This window comes from Heterodontus francisci, chromosome 7 (assembly GCF_036365525.1).
Source record: "Heterodontus francisci isolate sHetFra1 chromosome 7, sHetFra1.hap1, whole genome shotgun sequence".
NCBI lineage: Eukaryota > Metazoa > Chordata > Chondrichthyes > Heterodontiformes > Heterodontidae > Heterodontus > Heterodontus francisci.
Window position 1 is genome coordinate 88,829,004 of NC_090377.1, and position 18,043 is coordinate 88,847,046.

General features: G+C 45.2%; 1 protein-coding gene across 6 annotated transcripts in view; it reads left to right on the forward strand.

The window, feature by feature from the left end:
• The first annotated feature begins 8,366 nt into the window (after positions 1 to 8,366).
• The window catches only part of LOC137372132 (collagen alpha-1(III) chain-like), a 300,919-nt gene continuing 291,242 nt past the window's right edge, over positions 8,367 to 18,043 (forward strand). For all 6 annotated transcript variants that reach the window (XM_068035601.1, XM_068035603.1, XM_068035600.1 and 3 more), the window contains exons 1-2: positions 8,367 to 8,546; positions 10,046 to 10,235. The gene's annotated coding sequence lies outside the window, so the exon portion shown is untranslated. The remainder of the gene's footprint in view (positions 8,547 to 10,045; positions 10,236 to 18,043) is intronic.

Below are 18,043 nucleotides of genomic sequence, written 5' to 3' on the forward strand. Positions count from 1 at the left end.
CAGGGAGAGCACTCTGTTTTTTTTCATATTTGGAAATCGCGTCATCGCTCTTCGTGTGCGGGGCCTGGCGAGAGCATGCAGAGCCAGGGCTGGCGCCATGCTTGACCTGCTTGCTCTACTAGGTTGTGGCAGCCAGTGGTATTGCAGATGGAAACACCTTTTATAAAAATGCAGGGAGCTTTTTTTGTGTTTATTTAGGTGCAGGAAAGCCTACAATAAAGAAAAACAGGCAGCACACAGCTGCAGTGAAAGCAGCAAGGCAGATTTTTTCACATCGACAGAGAAAACCTGTACAACCAATGAAAAGGCCAGGCAGTCACCACAGAACTTAACCCATTAAAGACTGTCCAAGTTTACATTTTTAGCCCCACCACTGATACTGCTCAATGCAAAATGGCAACTGAATTTTCATCCCTAAACTGGAAGACAACAAACCATCTCATTGAATTCAAACTGTTCAGACAGTGAATGGAACTGTGTTTTCTCTGCTTGGTCATTTCTGAGCCAGAGATAGGAAATCAAAATGAAAATTGCCGTTGGAAAGGAAGGCGTGCACAGGTTGAATACATCCAGTCTTTCGGAGGATGACTTAAAGGACCCGAGTAAAATATGGTCTACATTAGAAGATCAGTTGAAAGTCAAGCTCAATTTCAGGACACACCAGCTTGTGTTTATGTCATTCTGGCAGCAGGCACAGGAGACAATAAACCAATTTGTGAACGAATATAGAAATAAGGGGCATGACCATGATTTTTCTGAAGCTGATCTAGCTGACAGGATCATGGAACTTGTGATAGCTTCCAACCCCATTGAAGCATTTCAGAAAGACCTCCTTGACTAGCCCAAAGGCTAAATTTAGACACCTTGCTGAAAAGCAATCGGAAATTCAAAGCCATCCATATGGGCAGGCAGAGCCTACAAGCCCAGTGCAATCCATCTTATTGGCACAGTGACCAGCACAACCAAAAGTGGTGAGCCAGGTACGCGATATGGTCTCGTACATTCGCAAACAAATTGTCTGGCATTTGACAATATCTGTAAAATGTGTGGGAGCAGAGGGCACTTGAAGCGCCAGTGCAAAAACCTAAGGTGGAACTAGTCAAGACACAGTCGGATGCGCAACAAGGACGACATCCTGACAGGGGGAATAGTCCAAACACCGAAAGTGGAAAATTCACAAGATGACCAGCCAGACCAAAAGGTTTGAGGGTGAGCATGACCAGGACACTGACACACAAAGTGAGCAGACATTTCCTATGGTTAACCTCAGAATGCATCGACACAGTGGGACCATCAGAAGCCTTTGCCACTGTCCAGATTATTTACCTCACCAACTGTCGTGGACCCAGTCTGGCAGCTATGTCCTTTAGGACTTGGCCAGCTCAGTCAGTAATGGTGCTACTGAGACACTCTTGGTGATGGACATTGATATCCCCCCCCCACCCATAGTACATTCTGTGTCCTTGCTGCCCTCAGTGCTTCTTCAAAGTGGTGTTCAACATAGAGAATACTGATTAATCAGCTGAGAGAGGGCAGTAGGTGATAGTCAGCAGGAGGTTTCCTTGCCCATGTTTGACCTGATACCATTAGACTTCATGTTGAGGATTCCAAGGGTCACTCTCTTATAGTTGTATACCCACAGTGCTTATCCTGCCCTCAAGCTATATCTACTTCCTAACTCCATGTCTACCCTTTGTGCGAGCTACTTTACCAGCTGAAGCTCCCTGAATGAACCATTATTGACCTGTGGGTGGCTGGGATGTCGCCCCTGTAGCCTCAGAGGCCTAAAGTGTCTCAATGAACTTGGATTTACTGCGGGCTTTGTGACCCTGACGCGGCACTTGCCAATAACGGGATCGGCTTGGCTACTTTACTCGAGGCGGCCTCCTAATTGGCTGCCTCTGGCACCAGCACCCCTCCCCCCATCCAATTAAGGATAGCGGGAGAGCTTTTGATGTTGCCGGTCCAATCAGAGGGCTGCAACCCCCAAGCCTCAGCAGCGTCATCTGGCGAGGTGGGTGCTGCTGAGGTAGGTCAGAGACCTTGGGAGAAATATTTTGCAACGTGTAGTAGATATGTGTAGCAGACTCTTCTGACTTCATAATCTCAATCAGACTTATGGGAACTTCACCACTTTTAAAGGCTTCAACAATAGCCAAATCCTTCCCAATAATGGTAACTCGACGAAGAGCAATATTAATGCTCCTAACTTGTCCTGCATGGAGAGTGATCACCCTGGGTGGAAGGTTCAGTGGTTAGTGGAAAAGTGACTTTGGCAGGAAGATGCCCCATCTCACTGCTAACCTACCAACAAAGAAGAATCCAACACCCTCATGTCTTGTTGCCCAGACGTGGTCTCTTTGTTGAGCTAGGAATTAAATGTTTTTTATCTCCGTTTTTTCTTTTTTTTTACATCATTAAAATGCCTGCAAACATATTGCCAAAAATATTCTTTTGCCTGCAATGGGGTTTAATTCCACCACTGCTACTTTATCCAATGCTACCTTACAGCTTATAAAGTCTGAGAAATTATTTGTATTCCAAAAGCTGCAGACTGTCTCTGCAAAACTTCTCATCTAATTAATCCTGCATTAGTCATTATGAAGAGAGATATTCTATTTGTTTACTTACAGTTATTCTATAAAGAAAGAAAGAGGTTGCATTTACATCACACTGATCACAGCCTCAAGTGCTTTACAGCCAGTGAAGTTCTTTTTTGAGGTTTAGCCATGGTTGTAAGGTTGGAAATACGGCAATCAAATTGTGCACAGCAAGATCCCACAAACAGGAATGATCGGACAATCTGTTTTAATAATGTCTGTTGAGAAATAAATATTGGCCAGCTGACCATGGGGATCTCCCTTGGTTTTCTTTGAAATAGTACCATGGGATCTTGTATGTCCATGTAAAAAGACAGATGGGACCTTGGTTCAATATCTCATCCAAAAGACAACAGTATCAGTAATAGTGTACATTACTGTATAGCGTCTAAGTGCTAATTTAAAATTTGATACGTTGCTTAGAATGCTTAATGTGAAAATCAGTTTGGTGCCAGGCTTAACTTCTGGAAACTGAGGTAATTGACAAATAAGATGGTGAGCTCATTCTAAGGGAAGAAATTTACTGGCCCCGTGGAGGCAGAAATGGAAGCCGGGTGGGGTTGGGGGGTGTAGTTGCTGGTAAAATGGTGTGGGCCAGCTCAACAACGTCTTCCTGCTGCCAACTAATTTACCAGATGCAGGTGGTGGGACGGATCAGTGGCTGACAGATTGGCAGCGGGCAGGTAATTAAGGTCACTGAACAGCCAATTGTCAGGTATTTTGCTACCTTTTTCTGATGTTACCAGGGCGCATGGGATGCATGGAGGCTCAGAGTCTCCTCCACTCAAAGGAGGCAAGATCTAAGCAGCAGCTGAGTTGTGGAGGGAACTGGCAGCCATACTGTGAAGCTGTCTACGGCCTGTGTGTTCAAGAATCGACAATATCAAGTTTGGAGGCACTGCAGAGGGTGGGGCCAAAGTGAAGTGCTGTTAGTGGAAAGGTTTTCCCAGATCCACAACAGCCACTGGAGGCAGGACAAGGCGCTTCAGAGGCTCATCGCAGTGGAGGCTTCATCTGGCTATGGGGATCTGCAGCTTCAGTGAGGAGAGTGGCACAGAGATGGAGATGCAACCACAGGGAATGGCTACGTAGTGGCCAGGGGAGCTCCGGCAGGTTGAGGAAGCCATTAGACTTGGAAGAGGAAGGTGCATGGGGGCAAAAGGGCAGTCTCATTGTCGCAGAAGACGCTACCCCACTAAAAGGATGTACTATCAGAGGCTCTTCATTGAGATTTCTGAGCACCAATGTCTACAAAGACTGCTTCTCTCCAGGGGGGTGGCGGTGGAGCTGTGCAGTCTGCTGGAGCAGGATTTGATGCCAGTACAAAGTAGAAGGCACCCTATGCCTCTAGCGTTAAAGGTGACATTGGCACTCAATGTTTTCTCCTGTGGTTCCTTCCAGGGTTTGTCTGGAGATCCCATAGAATTATAGAATGGCTACAGCACAGAAGGAGGCTATTCAGCCTGTCCTGTCTGTGCCAACTCTCTGCAACAGCAACTCAGCTAGTCCCACTTCCCTGCCTTTACCCTGTAGCCCAGCAAATATTTTCACTTCAGAGAATTATCCAATTCCCTTGTGAAAGCCACGATTCAATCTGTCACCTCCACACAGACAGTGCATTCCAGATCTCAACCACTCGCTGCATAAAAAAGTTTTTCCTTATGCCACTTTTTGGATCTTTTCCCAATCACCTTTAATCAATTTCCTTTGGTTCATCACCCTTCTGCCAAAGGGAACAGTTTCTCCCTATCTACCCTGTCCAGACCTCTCATGATCTTGAATACCTCTATCAAATTTCCTCTTAGCCTTCTCCTCTCTAAGGAGTACAGCCCCAGCTTCTCCAATCTATCTACATAACTCAAGTCTCATCCATGGAACAATTCTCGTAAATCTCGGCGGCATCTCTCAGTTAGTGGCCCATCACGGATGCTATGTACCATTGGGCTGGCCAATATATCAAGTTCACAGCAGATCAGACCAATCAAGCCGAGAGGGCAGTTGACTTTGGGGCCATAGCTGGATTTTTCCAGGTGCAGGGGGGTCATTGAATATACTCATGTGGCTGTCGAGTCTCCCTCAGAGTAGCCAGCCGCCTTTGTGAACATCTTCAAGTCGTCTGTGACCACTGCAAGCAGATCATACAGGTGTGCATGAGGTTTCTAGGAAGCTGCAACAAATCCTACATCATTAGATAGTCCCAATTGCCTCAGCTCTTCAGGCCACCCAAGTGCCTCCGTGGCTGGATCCTGGGGGACAAGGGGTATCGACTGAAGTCATGGCTTCTGACCCCTGTACACAACCCCAGCACATAGGCAGAGGACACATACAACCACTGCTATATGAACACAAGTGTCACCACCTAGCAGGCCATTGGCCTTCTGAAGATAAGGTTTAGATGCCTCAGTAGATCTGGGGGAGCCCTGCAAAACACACCCTCAAGGGTGTCCCACATTATTGTTGGCTGCTGCGCGTTGCACAACATAGCACTCCTGAGGGGAATAGCATTGGAGCCAGAGGAAGACACGAAGCAAGACACATCCTCAGGAGGAGGAGGTTGAGCATAAGGCACCTCAACAGATTTCAGCTGACGAAGTTTGTGCTGTGCGGATTAGCTCACATGTATGGCAGGGAGATTCACAACTCTCTGATCAACAGATGCTTCACATAGAGTCATAACGACACAGAAGGAGGACAAGTGCAAGGGGCCATTGAACTAAGAAGTTCTCTCCCAGAGGCAGCCTTACTGACCTTTCATGAGATCCTTAGTATCTCACTGTATCTATCAGGATTATGTGCCAACGCCTTCTGTCAACACAGGTGCTCATGAGGCTCTCACATACCGTCCATACTCTAGATCTGGTCATTGTCAACAGTCACATAAAATAAATACATGAGTATTTACATTGAATGTCAAGACCTTTAGCTGTCATTGACCATTAAAGGTTTCTTGCACTTAAATTATCAGACAGTGATATCCCAAGTGCTAGTCCTTGCATTACATGCTCGCTTATGACCACTTCTACAGTGTGCTCTCCCTGTACCTGGAGTTGATATGGGGGAAGGCTACTGCTTTTCTTTTGCCGGTGCATTAGATGGCCAAGGCCTGCGTCCTCTGGGTGCCTGAGCCCTACCGACACTTTCAGAACCACCTGTATCTGTGCAGGGTCTGCCTCAGTCATCAGACCAGCATGCAGTGTTGGTGTCACTGTCAAAGGGGCCAAGGATCCACCTTCAGCAATCAAAGCGCCTTGAGAGGAGCTCTCATTGTCTACTGTCACATAAAATAAATACATGAGTATTTACATTGAATGTCAAGACCTTTAGCTGTCCCTGCCCCTCATCTGCCCTTCAGGTCCCACATATTAGAGAAACTTCCAAGCCTGTTTGTGAAGAAGACACTCAGACTAGAATGCTGAGATGGTTTATTGCTTATCACAGAGCTTACTTCTGCTCTCCAAACAACATCCACAGCCGGTGCTGGCTGGCTCTTCTTTATATTTTCACACTTGAACGCAATTAATGTATTAACACCCAACAGCTGTTCACCCTATTATCTTAAACTACCAGGTATTTATCATGCATTAACAGAACTTCAGACCCTAACACCACATGCACTCCCATGGTTGCCTGGAGTGGTTCAGCTCCTGGCAACAGGGTGTGGCTGGTTCATCTCGCGTACCCATCACTCCATGCATCTCATGGATGAGGCCATGCTATGGTAGTCTGTGTGCACTCTCTTCATCTATTTTGTGCTATGCTCCATGTGTCTCTCGATGAGGGTTATCAATGTATCAATGGAGGATGCCATGCGTTCACATGCCAGAGATATGGCTGCACTCATGGCATGGATGGACTGCTGGAAACAGGACATCTCTCCTTTCTCTGACTGCCTGCAGGAGCGCCTCCAGGGAGGCATCACTGAATCATAGAAGCAGGGTTGTTTGTGCGATCATACAACAGAAAGGAGCCAAGAGGCTGAGTACACTGCACACTTATCAGAGTTGAGACAGAGGCTGGACCGAGCAGAGGCAAATCGCCAAGAACTTCAAGAAGAACTGAGGTGTGAACGTGAAGCACGAGAAAAACTGGAAGCCATGGTTAAAGAACTGAAGCTTCAGATCTTAGAAACTTCCAGTAATAAAGCTGGCACTGAGGTGAACTTTGTAGTAGACTGATAACAACCAAAGCTCTCCTGGGGCACCAGCAGTTTGAAGTGAAGTAATTTTTAGAATTGCTTTAAAAAGGAAGACTGAGTTCAGGACTTGAACCTACAGATGCAAGAAATCTGTGCAATTGAATAGCAGCTGTGTTGGAGATACTGGAGTTGATTTTAACTAATCCAGTTTCGAGCAAAAAGTAGAAACTCTGGTTTAAACTCAGAGTTTTGTGTATGTGATGCACACATTCAATGCAATGCAAAATGGCATAGCATGGACAAAAGGTTATTTCATAACCTTTGAAAATTTATATGCATGTCGAGCCAGTCAAACTTCATAATCTGTTTTCTGTCCTCTTTTTCCCCACGCTTTTGTAAATGGCTTTCATTAAAAGCATCAGCAGCATTGGTCCAGTGCTTTTGTTTATTGCAGAATCCTGTTTACTTTATAAATTGCATAGATATACAGGAAGCTTGTTTTGTAATTTGCTACCATTTGATAACTCAGAAAACCTCAATTTTATTGTCTGGATTTGCATGTATTCTTATTGGTGCCCCTACCCCTCAGCTCTTCTGAACTGATAGTTCTCATACACAGGACAGGTCAGGAATTTAGATTATGAATAATCCAGGAGGATATGATTTGTTGATGTAACAGCTGAAAAGTCCATCGGCAAATGGGTTTCACTTTTTTCAAACGGCAGATCCCTAAATTGCCACCTCCTATCGGATAAGTTCTGTAAATGTACAGTATATAGCAGGCATAGTCACAGTTTCAGTGATCATTCTGATGCCATTCCTCCACTACCTTCATTGCTGTAGACCTTTTTGTCTGTGTTTTCAGTCTGTCTGACTGCTGCATATGTGCCTTTAAAAATGGCAGCTGCGCATATGCTGCCAGCACTATGGCCCATCCGCCACCATTAATTGGCTGGCTTCCCAGCCTGCTACCCCTTAATTGGCTCTTCGTGGTAAAATCACAGAGGAAGTCCCGCTCGCTGCTTACCCGTAAGTGCTGCCACCCTGCATTTCTCCCCAATGTCGCGTCATCTGCCCAATCAGTAAAACTCAGGCTTCAGTGTCTGTGCCACACGTTGCCTGCTAAATAGAATCAAGGTTAAAGTTGGCAAGGATGTGCAGTTGTAGTTCCCTCAGTTCACTCAAATTGAGAATGACACCCTGCTGTGGTAGCACTAGACTATTTTCAATTGGACTGTAAAAGTTGCATGCATGAATATATTTAGCAGCACCAGCAAGTTAAAACAAAACACTCCTTTAACCTTCCATGTAATCATAAGACTACAGTTTTCTTTCATCTTGTGTGAACTTCATACTATTAGCACTTTTGACCTAAGTGACAGGGTATTATGGAACTGAAAAACTCTCATCTCATAGACTTTCCTATGTAGATTATTGACCCCAACTGCTCTTCTGTTTTCCTAAGTATTTGACTTATACTTGAACTTGTGCAGATGTTCCCATTTCTTCAATGCTTGAACTTATGCTTCCTAAACTCTGCTCTGTTATTTCAGTTGCTACAAGTCCAATCCTATTAATTATTTGCAGCTCTCATGACTTCATTTTGTGTCTCAGTTGTAAAGTGTGGAAAGTTTTACAGATAATTGGGCAATAATTGTGGAGGCTCCTGGTAAACATGGTCACAAAATCATGGGGTGCAAAACACCAAACCAGACCAGATCATTGGAAGAAAATGTCACTAGTAGCTACTTTACGATGTATCCTGGCAGGGACAACTTAACTGGAAAAATTGAACACAAAGAAATCAACAGGTAAGCTGGAATTAGGCAAATTGTTTTCCTAACATTTGTGGAGCAATTACAACATTACAAACTAGATTCGTACACAGTACATCAGCACAAGCCACAGAATATTTGAATGGGATTCTGTGGGAAATTGTTGAAATTTAACAGTTGTTAGAGTAAATCCTTTATAATCATTTTGATAAGTATATTGGTATGTAATGTAAGTATGCATATACTATTTTACATATCTAAGTTTGTTTATTATCTTCTGATACAATAAAGAGATTGGAGAACTGAAGTAGGAAGGTACAATTCTTGAATGTGATAGCATTCGAAATGTATTCAAAAATACATTGGCAACTATTTTGCTGTACATAGCAACTAAAGCCTCATGGCTTGAAAAGTTTGTAAAATAATTACAGGTGTTGAATGATGTTTGTCACAAACAATTATTGTGTGTAACATCTTGGTTTGTATCCAGATTTGAAAGGCAAAATCTGCATTGCTTGATTAATGTTCTGAATGGTGAGGATAGTTAAATCACCTTTATTTCGGTATATCTGTGAGAGCACACAAAATCAAGAACAGTACAAGGAAAAGGGAAACCTCAGCAAGACTATCCCATTATTGAAGTCAGGAAGGGAATTCTGGATAACAGATCCTAGCTAAAAGATCCTGAACATAGCAGATTATTTAACTGTTTGGTAACAATAAATAATTATTGCAATGATGTTTGGTGAAGGTAAAAAAGATGCAGCATAGTTTAATCTTTTGGATTGTCCTGGATTTTTGACCCCCACTATAAAAAGCCACGATCTGTAGGGACACCTGGTGGAATCATTTTCAGACTTGGTGGTGGGCAGTGGGCAAGGTTTTGCATGTTCAATGGTGTCAGCAGATTTAAACAGCAGGCAAATGTAAAATCACACCAAGGAGCAAGGAGCTAAATTTAAGAAAGTCTTTAAGTCTTATGAATCCTTAAAAGGGTGAAGAAAAAGTCATGGTTCAGAATCAGGAATAGCTTTAAAGATGTTAAAAACTATCCGAGGAAAAAGTTGATTAACAGCCAAACAACTGGAGCAGGATGGCAGAAGCATAAAGAGCTGTTAGTAATGGGAAAAAAAGTGCCACAGCTCTTCAGTTTGAAAACTTTGAATCAATTAGAGAAAATGACGTTAGATCCTCCATAACTGAGTTATGCAAGTGTCTTCCAAAGGTCGGGGTCTTTGTCGAACAAATGAAGCTCAAACTAAGCTCAAGGAAAAACACCATCTTTCAATTAGGCACTTTACAGCCTTTTGGACTCTGCACTGAGTTCTTTCATTTCTTTATGTGTCCCATTACAAAGCCTTTGGACCTGCACCACAAACTCTTTTGTCATTTAATCTGTCCTGCCTTCCAACCTATTGTCATATAATGTGGTATACTAGACATTGAGCTGTTACTGGGTAAAATATGCCAATTATGCTGTATACCTCATCACAGGAAGTGAAGTAACACCACATCTGTGGATCTCTCTTGTACAGGCTTGGAAGGTATATGGTGGCAGCGGTGGTGGCAACGGTAAACAGCAATGATGGTAAAGTCCCTACCTTTACCAGAAAGCTTCGAAAAAGTCGCAAGCCTGAATCAAGCCGAGGCATGGCCAAAGTGGTATCGAAGATTTGCTAGGTATCGCACGTGTCGGATCTAGCTACAAAACCAAACAGTGAGCAGGTCAGTATAATGTTGTATGAGATGGGTGACTGTGCGGACGATATTCTTGTAATGCAAAATATCAAAGATGAGAAAGCTACACATGATGATGTTATTAAAGCATTCGATGTATATTTCAATTTGAGAAAAAAATCACATCGTGGAGCATGCCAAATTTAACAAACACACACTGGCCGGAATTTTACGCCACCCCAGCAGGTCCGATGGTGGCGTGGGAGTGGGGGGGGTGGTTGCGTAAAATTGAGTGGCAGGCTCTGGGAGGCCTAACCGCCCTGATTCCGCCTCCGACCAAGTTTACAGAGGTCTGGCAGGGGGGCGGGCGGGGGATGAGAAGCAGCCCACCCGCCCAAGGCCAATCAAGACCCTTAAGTGGCCACTTAACGGCCACTTAAGAGCCCTCGCCCACCTCCACGGGTATTTTACCCGTGGCAAGCGGGTGGGCCAGGGATGTGAAAGGCCGGCCAGCCATAGCTGCCGGCTTTTCCGCACCCCGAGGGCAGGCCTGGCAATCGGACACAGGGTGCCCAATTGAGGGCCGCCCCCGTCTCCTAACCCAACCTCGGGATCCAAGACGCCCCCTTCCCCCCAAAAGACCACCCTAGCCTCACCAGGACACGACCGATTCCCTTGGTGAGGCAACCCAAACTTATCTTCAGTACCGGTTCCTTGGTATCCTCCTCGGCCGGCTGGGCTGCAGTCCCAGCAGTGGCCACCGCTCCCAGTGGCACTGCTGAGACTAAGAGCTGTTGGCCCGCTGATTGGCCGGCAGCTCACTGAGGTGGGCCCTCCTCCCTCAAATGGGTGGATGTCCCACCTCGGGCCAATTAAAGCCTGGGGATCCGTAAAATACGGGATGGATCCCCAGGCTGGGCAGAAGCGGGCTTGGCACCGACATTTACTTCGGAGTCCGGCTCCCGTCTGCCCACTGTAAAATTCCGGCCACAGCGTCAAGGGGAAAGAATGGATGCATTAATAAATGACTTATACAAACTTTCAGAAGACTGTGAACATGGTGGCTTGAGGATGAGCTGATCAGAGATAGAACTGTTGTAGGAGTGTTTGGTGACACCTTGTCTGATCACTTGCAGTCAAGAGATGATCTAACTCTAGAAAAGGCAATCCAACTTAGCAGACAAGCAGAGGTCAGGAAACAGAATCGATCTGTGGTCTGAGGTGACAGGGAGAGTCCCGTCATGAAGGCAGCCGACACAGTTGAGTTTGTTAGGCATAAGAAAGGGAAAGGTGGGGCAAAAAGCCAGGGAGACAGGAGGAGCATCTAGTGGCAGCAAAGGTTAATTGCAGTAGGTGTGGCCAAGAGAGATACTGGCAGGAAAACTGTCCTGTCAAAGAGGCGGAATGCCATTCGTGAGGGAAGAGGGCCCACTTCCAAGCGGTGTGCCGTAGCAAAAAGCCAGTACAGAACATACAGGAAGGGAAACTAAAGGACTAATACATATTTTGCAAAAAAAATACATTCCTTTAATGCACAATAATCCAGCAAGGAAAATGTTCCAACCGCTTAAGTGAGAAATCAAGGATTGTATTAGAGCAAAGGAAGAGCAACTGTACAAGTTAAATGGGTTGCACCTGAACCGGAACGGGACCAACATCCTTGCTGGGAGGTTTGCGGGGGGTTGGTGGGGGTTACACTAATTTGGCAGGGGGATGGGATACAGAATGGGGGTATAGTAGGGGGTGATGCACAGTCAAATATAGAAGAGAAACTAAGTCAGTCTGGAAAGCAGAGCAAATATAGACCTGATAAGGCACAAGTGAATAATGCAAGGCTGGATTGCATCTATTTTAACGCAAGGTAAGGCAGATGAATGGAGGGCAATGATTAACACATGGAAGTATGATATTATTGCTATCACAGAGACATGGTTGAGAGAAGGGCAGGACTGGCAGCTCAATACTCCAGGGTATAGAATCTTCAGGCGTGACAAGGGAGGGTGTAAAAGAGGAGGTGGCATTGCACTATTGATCAAGGAGTCAACTACTGCAGTAAGGAGGGATGATATCTTAGAAGGTTCCTCAAATGAGGCCATATGGGTAGAACTTAAAAACAAAAAGGGGGTAATCACTTGACTGGGAGTATACTACAGGCCTCCAAACAGTCAGGGAGGGATAGAGGAGCAGATATGTAGGCAAATCTCAGAGAGGTGTAAAAATAATAGGGAAATAATAGTAGGGTATTTCAACTTCCCCAATATTAACTGGGATAGTCTTAGTGCAAAAGGCTTAAAGGGGGCAGAATTCTTAAAGTGCATACAGGAGAGCTTTTTGAGCCAGCACGTAGAAAGTCCTACAAGAGAAGGGGGGTGGGGGTGGGGAGGGCGGATACTGAACCTAATCCTAGGGAATGAAGCTGGACAAGTGGTAGAAGTGTCAGTGGGAGAGCATTTCGGGGATAGTGACCATAACTCTGTAAGGAAATAAAAGTACTGAATTTGGGGAAGGCTGATTTCAATATGATAAAACAGGATCTGACCTAAGTGCACTGGGAGCAGCTACTTGTAGGAAAGTCTACATCAGACCAGTGGGAGTCATTCAAAAAATAAATAGTGAGAGTTCAGGGTCAACATGTTCCCGTAAAGGTGAAGGGTAGGACCAACAAGTACAGGGAACCCTGGATGTCAAGTGATATAGAGGACTGGATATGGAAAAAAAAGGAGGCTTATGGCAGATTCAAAGCGCTGAAAACAGCGAAGTCCCTAACCGAGTATAGAAAGTGTAGGGGGGTACTTAAAAAAGTAATTGGGAGAGCGAAGAGGTACCATTATTCAAGAAAGGTAGCAGGGATAAACCAGGTAGTTACAGGTCAGTGAGTCTAACATCAGTTGTAGGGAAACTATTGGAAAATATTCTGAGGGACAGGATTAATCTCCACTTGGAGAGGCAGGGATTAATCAAGGATCATCAGCATGGCTTTGTCAGGGGGAGATCGTGTCTAACAAACTTGATTGAATTTTTTGAGGAGGTGACTAGATGTGTAGATGAGGGTAGTCTACATGGATTTCAGTAAGGCTTTTGATAAGGTCCCGCATGGGATGTTGGTTAAGAAGGTAAGAGCCCATGGGATCCAGGGCAATTTGGCAAATTGGATCCAAAATTGGCTTAGTGGCAGGAGGCAGAAGGTGATGGTCAAGGGTTGTTTTTGCGAGTAGAAGCCTGTGACCAATGGTGTACTGCAGGGTTCAGTGCTGGGACCCTTACTGTTTGTAATGTACGTTAATGATTTAAACGTGAATATTGGAGGTATGATCAGTAAGTTATCAGATGACACGAAAATTGGTGGCGTCGTAAATAGTGAGGAGGAAAGCCTTAGATTACAGGACGATATAGATGGGCTGGTAAGATGGGCAGAGCAGTGGCAAATGGAATTTAATCCTGAGAAGTGTGAGGTGATGCATTTTGGGTGGACTGACAAGGCAAAGGAATATACAATGGATGGTAGGACCCTAGAAAGTACAGAGGATCAGAGAGACCTTGGTGTACTTGCCTATAGATCATTGAAGGCAGTAACACAGGTAGATAAGGTGGTTAAGAAGGCATATGGGATACTTGCCTTTATTAGCCGAGGCATAGAATATAAGAGCAGGGAGGTTATGATGAAGCTGTATAAAATGCTAGTTAGGCCACAGTTGGAGTACTGTGTACAGTTCTGGTCACCACACTATAGGAAGGTGATTGCACTGGAGAGGGTGCATAGGAGATTCACCAGGATGTTGCCTGGACTGGAGCATTTCAGCTATGAAGAGAGACTGGACAGGCTAGGGTTGTTTTCCTTAGAGCAGAGAAGGCTGAGGGGGGACCTGAAGAAACCTTTTCCCTTAGCGGAAGAGTCAATAACCAAGGGGCATAGATGTAAGGTAAGGGGCAGGAGTTTAGAGGGGATTTGAGGAAAAGATTTTTCACCCAGAGGGTGGTTGGAATCTGGAACATACTGTCTGAAGGGGTGGTAGAGTCAGGAACCCTCACAACATTTAAGAAGTATTTAGATGAACACTTGAAACGCCATAGCAAATAAGGCTAAAGGCCAAGTGCTGGAAAATGGGATTAGAATAGATAGCTGCTTGATGGCCAGCACAGACATGATGGGTTGAAGGGCCTGTTTCTGTGCTGTATAACTCTGTGACTGTAAGAGTTGCACTGCCAAAAAAAGGATAAGTCTGAGGACTGGGAGCATTTCAGAATTCTGCAAAAAAGGACTGTCATGCAGGCCCCCCACCTTCCAAGAATGAGGCACATTGGTTTTGTCATATGAACATTGATTTTGAACTGTTGCTGGAGTGAGGAAATTACTTGTTGAACAGATCAGCCGTGGCTGGAAAAAACACTTGCATACTAACAGACGGTGTTTGTGTAGACAAAGGACCATTCCTGGCAAATTCAACCTACAATGGATGTTGATCAGCGGTCAGTGAGGGGGTGCGTGATGCAATCCACAGGAGCCAGGATTGGTTGGACCAGCCAGGGCTTTTTGAACTAGCCACAGAGAGTTTGAACGCAGAAAGACTGTTTGCTCCTGGACTGAGAAGATCTCTCTTGTCTGTTCCCATCTTTTTCTCACAAGCCTCTGAATCCAATGAAGACCTAAGAACCCCAAGAGAGAAAAATCTCCTACAGCGAACAAGGTTTAAGAAGAACACTGGGCCCCAGTGAAAAGCAAGATCTACCTACAATCAAGGACTCTACAGCAAGCTCAAAGAACCATAAAAAAAGCTCTTCAGATTTTGCCTCAAGCCTTTCCACTTTATTTTTACTTCTCTTTTCTGTCTCTATTTGCATGTGTGTATCGTGTATGCATGTTAGCATGGGCGTGTTGTGTATCCGTAGGCATCAACCGAATGAGAGTTTAAGTTTAATAAATTTCAACTTTTCTTCTTTAAACCTAAGAAAACCTGTTTGTGCTAGTTTCTTTTCCTTATAATTGGAAAGCAATGAACAAGACCAGGTGAAGGGGCTGAGAGGGACCCCTAGACACCAGAACAGAAATTTGGGGGCTACCATCCTGGATTTTACGCACAGACAAATGAGAAATTTGAAGTGGGAAGCCAAATTGTTCCCAATCAAAAAAGAGCAAGATTTCAATACAGGTTTTCTTGTGGTTGTTTGTGATTGAATACGAACATGTCTGCAACTGAAGCTAGTAGCTCTCCAAGCCAGGGTGAAGTACCTTGGGATAAGTTAAAAGCACTGTCTATGGAGGAGTTGAGGAAAATGGCTGGGCAGTGTGGGATCACTGTACGTGGCAAGGCTAGGAAGTCTGAACTCCCAACCATCTTTCCCTTGAATCTGAAGAAGTTGATACGGGGTTAGAAGCAGATTCCGACAGGGTATTGTTCGAAAAGATACAATTGGAAAAGAGGAAACTTAAATGCGAAGACAGAGAACGAGTAAGAGAGAGACAGGAGAGGGAGAAAGAGAGAGACTTCCAGAAGGAACGTGAAGAGAAAGAAAAAGAGGAGAAGGAACGAGAGAGAGAGAGAAAGAATATTCTGGAAGGAATGCGAAGAAAGAGAGCTGAAGCATCTTGAGTTAACTAGGGGGCAACAGAGCAACCCCAGTGAAAGCATGGCCAATATGGAGGAGCATAATTCAGGGCTGGGTACAAAATTGTTAAAACTAGCTCAATTAATTCCAAAATTCAATGAGGAAGATGTAGAAGAATTTATTCCCTGTTGCCAGATAAGAGTTCATCAAATTATGAACTGACAAAAAACACTATCCTCAGGGCATATGAATTAGTACCCGAAGCCTATCGCCAAAAGTTCAGGACCCTCAAGAAGCAAGCGAATCAAACTTATCTGGAGTTTGAAAGAAGTAAGCAGCTGGCTTTTGACCAGTGGCTGAGGGCTCTTATGTGCAGTTCAGCTATGAGAATTTCAGAGAAGTAATTCTGTTAGAGGAATTTAAACACTCTCTCCCACTCTCCATAAAGACCCATGCAGAGGAGCAGCGGGTCCAGAGAGCCCAGCAAGCAGCTGTTGTGGCCGATGAGTTTACTTTAATTTATAAGTCAATTTCCCAGGGGAGAACCTTTCCTAATCACCCGCACAAATGCAAAAAGGAGCAGCGGGTTCAGAGAGCCTGGCAAGCGGCCGTTCAAGCTGATGAGTTCACTTTAACTTATAAGTTGGTTTCCCAGGAGAGAACCTTTCCTAGTCACCCCCACAAATCCGATAGGGACAAAGGGTGGGAAGGTGATAGCAGGCCAAGCAGTCCTGGGAGAGAAAGGAAAGCAGGAGACACAGGGGGCCCTCCTCGAGCCAAAAAGGAAGGTGCTGTGAACAAAAGTGAGACCCGGAGACTGTGTGCTTTCATTGGAATAAAGCAGGGCATTTAAAAGCTGACTGCTGAAAATTAAAGGGAAAATCTGTAGGATTAATCAGGGCACACCCGCTCGGTGAAGACAGGAACCTGATGGAAAGCACAGCAGAACAAGCTGTGGCTTTAACTGCAGTAAGAGTGAGACCCAGGAAGCTTACAGCTGCAAGTACAGGAAAAGCTAATAGGATTCCTGAAGGTTAACAGGGTTTTGTGTTTGAAGGGAAAGTTAACCCCGTACCCCTTGAGTGGGGCAAACAAGCCCATAGTAATTCTCTGGGACAAAGGGCCCACTAGATCCCTTTTACTGGGAAAAGGTCTGAACTTTCCCCCAGAGAGCGCAGTGAACACCAAAATGGTGGTGAATGGTATTGGAGGGCAGTGTATGCCTGTACCTGTACACCTGGAGTGTGACCTAATTTTGGGACATTGACCGTAGAGATTGTCCCTCGTTTGCCTGTTGATGAGGTTGACCTGGTCCTCGGTAATGATCTGGCAGGGGTAAAGGTGGTAGCCTTCCCGTAGTGAAAGAAAAACCACAGGAGGTCAAAGAATCAGGGCAGTAGCAAGAGACGGACCCCTGCAGTTTCCTTCAATGTGTAGTGGATTAGACCATGATCAAACCAGCTCCCCAGAGGAGACTGCATTGGCATGGCAAGCAGATGACCAGGTCTGTCTGTCTGAGACTTTCTTTGGAAAGTTAGGAGACCCAGGGAATGAATTAAATGGATTTTCCCTAGCTGAGGCTCAATGAGCTGACCCAGTATTGCAAGAGTTAGCGCAGGCTGCCCAATCTGAAAGTGAAGCAGAGGGAGTCCCTGATTGCTACTATTTAAAGAATGAGGTACTGATGAGGAAATGGAGTTCTCCTCACAGACCTGAGAGCAAGGCGTGGACAGTAGTTCACCAGTTAGTAGTGCTGCGGAGATACTGGAGAGAAATATTAAGAAGGGCCCACGAGACTACAATGACGGTACATGCCGATATACGAAAGACCAAAGCCCTCATAAGACAGCAGTTTGACTAACCAAAACTCCACAAAGATGTGGTGGAGTACCGCAGGAGTTGCCACATGTGCAAGCTTGAGGGGAAATCCCAACCTGCAGTGAAACCTGCACCCCCAAGTCCTGTACCAGTGTTAGGAGGACCCTCCAGCAGAGGGCTGGTGAACTGTAAGGCACACGCAGGCACAAGGCTGGCAAAAGTTTAGAAAGGGAAAGGGGAAAAGTGACCAAGTTGGCAGGTTAAAGGAAGTCTAGGAGGAATCCCAAATGAAAACCCCTACTGTCTGGTCAGCCAACCACAAAAAATGTGAAAAGATAGACCCCACTTCTGCCTATGTAAATGCAGACACTCGAAGCACCCCACCAGAATTGCTAACAGCATTTACAGGAACCTGCAGAGACAAAGAAAGACCTCTAGGGTACAGAGAAACCATGAGGGTGATGCCTCACCTAGTCAAAGTGCCACAGGGGAGT